Below are 4,771 nucleotides of genomic sequence, written 5' to 3' on the forward strand. Positions count from 1 at the left end.
TCCTCTTTGACAGCCTGCCAATGCTTAGACCCTGGGCTATGCATAAATTTGCTGACCTGTGAGACTGCAAACTGAATATCCGGCCTCGTGTTGCATACATAAATGAGGCAGCCAACAGCAGTTTGGTAAAGAGTGACATCAACAGGATCACCAGCATCATGTAGACTCAACTTCAAACCTGTTTCCATGGGAGTGGCAATAGGTTTGCAATCCTCAAGTCCAAACTTACATAGCAATGTCTCTATGTAACTTTTCTGACACAAGGCAATACCACCATCACACTGCTTAAACTGTATACCCAAATAATGATGCAACAGCCCCAAATCTTTCATCTTGAAAGTAGCATTCAAATCAGCCTTAAATTCAGCAATATGTCTCTCATTTGGTCCAGTGATCAGCAAATCATCAACATAAAGAACCACAATGAGAAGTACATCACCCTCACGCTTTACATACAATGTGCTTTCTGTTGGACTGTTACGAAAGCCTTGTTTGACCAAATGAGTGTCAGCTTTCTCATACCAAGCACGAGGAGATTGCTTCAACCCATACAAAGCCTTGTTACATTTGCACACTTTGTCCTCTTGTCCTTTTATGACAAAACCGCGAGTCTGCGTTACATAAACTTCCTCGAATATGTCACCATTCAAGAAAGCAGTAACAATGTCTGATTGATGTACATCCAAACCAAAATGAGCTGCCAATGCACATAGAAAATGCAAAGTAGTCATACGACAAGTGGGAGCAAAAGTTTCTTCATAATCTATGCCTTTTTGCTGTGCATAACCCTTTGCAACAAGTCTAGCCTTATGGCGATCGATCTCACCATCCGGCTTGCGTTTCAACTTGTAAACCCACTTCGTACCAATGGCCTTTTTGCCAGGAGGCCAATCACATAAAGTCCATGTGTCATTTTTTATAAGTGCATCATATTCTGATTGCATGGCAGCCATCCAATTTTCTGAATTTTGTGCTTCATCAAAAGTCAGAGGCTCCTCAACATCATGTAAGCTAGACACAGCCAAAGCATAACAATCTGATGCATAAGATGCATGGCGAGAGCCTGAACGAGTACGACTAGACAAAGGTGCATCCAATTTACTGTCACGCAAGGTGTGCACTAGCCATTTTGGCATACCTCTAGCCTGCTCATTTTCAGCCCTTTCCTCATCAAGTACATCATGTACATCTGCATCAGTAATAGGCTGATCTAGAACATTTTCAGAAACCCCCATAGGCTGTACATTTGCCTCATTGGAACTTACATTCGTATTTCCACCACTGAAAAGAGGCAACAAAGTGTCATAAATGTCCTGTGAGCTTACATTACTGTCTCTAGTACATGACAGCAAGGGCTGAACAGAATCTTCTACAAACACTACATCCGGAGAAACCAGAATACGTTTTGTTTGCGGATGATACAACCTGTAACCTTTGCTTTCAGCACTATAACCAACAAAAATACATTTGACAGCCTTATCATCCAATTTTCTGCGCTGCACTTGTCGCACCAAAGCATATGCCAAACAACCAAAAACACGCATGTGCTCAATAGAAGGTTTTCTATCATGCCATGCTTCATATGGAGTAATAGACTGCAAAGCTTTCGTAGGACACTTGTTAAGTACATAAATGGCACACATAATGGCCTCAAGCCAAAAAGAATGCGGTAAAGCTTGACTTTTGACCATACATCGTGCCATTTCTGTCAGTGGCCTATTTTTCCTCTCAGCAACACCATTTTGCTGAGGCGTATAAGGCACTGTACATTGGTGTTTTATCCCACGACTAGCCAGAAATGCACTAAATTCATGAGACATATACTCCCCCCCTCGATCGGAACGGAGGGTGCCCATAGTACATTTCGAGACATTTTCAGCCATAGCCAGAAATTGTTTGAAGCACATAAAAACTTCGGACTTCGCTTTAAGCAGAAATACCCATGCATGCCTGGAGTAATCATCAATGAAAGTCACGAAGTACAGGTAATTGCCCAAGGACGGAGTTTGCATGGGCCCACAAACATCACTATGCACAAGCTGCAACCTGCATGTGGCCCGAACTGAACCATCCTTTGGAAACTTAGAACACTGCATCTTACCCAAAATACAGCCTTCACAAACATGTTTGACAGGTGCTTCAAGAGGTGGCAAAGAAGCAACCATATCAGATTTCTGCAAACGTAGCAAACAAGCAAAATTCAGATGACCAAAACGTGCATGCCAAAGTTTTGCATCTGAAATAGCCCTTGAATATGCAATAGCATTTGCAAAATTTTGTCCACACTTGTCATACAAAGTGAGCTTATACAGCCCACGGCACAAAAGCCTAGATGCAACAATTTCATCACCAAAACTGAGATCATGAACTGTATATCTGTCATCCACAAATTTGACTACAAGTCCAAGTCTAGCAAGTGCGGATACAGATAAGAGATTCTTCTTGATCCCAGGTACATAAAGTGCATCAACAAGTGTGAGGAACTGCCATTAGCAGCAGTGAGCACAATCTTTCCAACTCCCTGAACTGGATAAGCGGCGTTGTTGGCACAAGTGACTGAATTTCCATGAGGGACTGACTCGAGAGAGGTAAACAATTCACGATGTGAGGTAATGTCCTTTGTAGCACCACTGTCGAAATACCACACATGTGAATCTGCAGCAACTGACAAGCATGCATCATGGACAACAGGATTGTAAGTGCACTCTACGCTAAAAGCCCATTTTGCATCAACATCAGCAACAAAGTCTCCTTTCACAGAAGACTCAACAATGGCTGCATTTATAGTGGAACCATCATTTGCAGTGGAACCACCCTCTTTGTTCTTAGCCTCTTTGGCCTTCAACTTAGGAAACGACTTGATCAAGTGATCATTGGCTTTACAATAATGGCAACACATTTTCTTTTTGCCCTTATCACCAGAATTGCCAGACGAAGTACTGCCAGCAGAAGCATTAGGAATAGAATTTTTGCCACTCGCAGAAGAACCATAAGAAGTGGCTGCATTACTGTTACCACCCTTTCTTTGAGAAGCAATAAAAGCCTGTTCAACTGCACACTGCCTAGTCCTGTTTTTTCTGGAAAGTGACTCTTGCAACAGCAATGTGCATAATGCATCAAACTTGACAACTTCAGGATTTCCTTGGGTCATGAGTCTCCAAGTACTAGCAAAAGTCTGGTAGGAATCTAGTAAGGCATCAAGAACAGTCTGCACAAGGGAACTGTCCGAAATGACTTCACCTGCAGAAATGAGTTGCTCATTGATATCCTTGACACTAGCAAGCAAAGTGTCCATATCATCTTCCTCATGCATAATCTTCGACTCTAGCTCTTTACGCAGCAAAGCAATTTTAACCTCATTGCGGCTTGCATAAAGACCTGCTAGAATATCCCAAGCCTGTTTTGCAGATTTTGCTGAACGGATGTGAGGAACAATGGTGCGCTTCACAGACAACGCAATCAATGCATGAGCCTGCGCATCCTTAACATCCCAACGAGCTTGTTCTGCCGTAGGCAAAACAACTCTAACAGCTGCAATCCTTGCAGCAAGACCTGCAACATTCTCAACATCGCCTACATCATCAGAACCTGGACGTACATCAATGCCCTGCACAATGTTCCAGACACCCTTTGACACAAGAACATGTTGCATCATATAAGCTGTTAACCCTCGTGGCTCACGGGCACCCTATCGCCTACGACGGACACTGTAACCGTATTATTTATTTAAGTAGAGTCAGGCACCGGGCTTGTCGGTCCAATAGGGAAAGGTAGAGTGGTCGCCGATGAGAGGCGCACTCTAACACGAACATGCTAGGGTTAGTTGGCTAAGCATGGGCGCCTAAGTGTGAATGGGGTGAGCTCATATAAAAGCCAACTAAACCTAAAATTCACTTATTCTCTCATTGTGCAATAGAAGCTGCTCTTGCTCCATCTCCACCTTCTCCTTCACCATCTCCTTGTGTGTGTGTGTGTGTGTGTGTGTGTGTGTGTGTGTGTGTGTGTGAGAGAGAGAGAGAGAGAGAGAGAGAGAGAGAGAGAGAGAGAGAGAGAGAGAGAGTGAGAGTGTGTGTGCGATCGAGCGTTGCGGTGGCACGACGGCGGCGAGGCGGTTGAGCGCGGCGTAGCGGTGTCTCTCTCTTCTTCGCGGCGAGGAATCCTCTACGGCAGGAGCATAAGGCGGTGAGTGACACACCATTGCCCTCTTTGAGCTTACTAGTGAAACTAGTTGTGTGCTTGGAGCCGTCTGCGGCTCGTACACGGTGTATTGGCAAGTCCCTTGCTTCGACAGTGCGGCAAGGAGCGCACATTTTTGGCGCCGCTGCCGGGGAATAGCCTTGCACTAAGCCCAAGAGGCACTTTGTGCTTCTTGTATGAGTGGTTTGCAGTAGGAAAGAAGAGGGAGAGGAAGGCGTATTTTTTCTGCAAGTTGTTAATTCTATTTTTCTGTTGCGCACAGTTTGCATTTTCTGTGTTTTCTGCTGCGTACATTTAGTATTAGTTAGACAGTTAGCAAAATTCTGTTTTTCTGTTTACACACAGTTAGCATTTGTTGCTTTTTTTTTGCATTTTCTGTGTTTTCACTGCACAGTTCTGTCAAGTTTCAATTTCTGCATTTTCTGTGTTTTCTGTGTTTTCGTGTTTGTGCACAGTTAGTTAATTAAGTAGGGTAGTAATTAGGTGAACCACTGATTAGCAGGTCAGTAGGTAGGTGGGACAGTAAATAGTTAGGTGAGGTCAACGCGCACCAAAACGCGTACCAAATAATATC

The sequence above is a fragment of the Adiantum capillus-veneris genome, chromosome 10 (genome assembly GCF_014529385.1).
Source record: "Adiantum capillus-veneris isolate H3 chromosome 10, ASM1452938v2, whole genome shotgun sequence".
NCBI lineage: Eukaryota > Viridiplantae > Streptophyta > Polypodiopsida > Polypodiales > Pteridaceae > Adiantum > Adiantum capillus-veneris.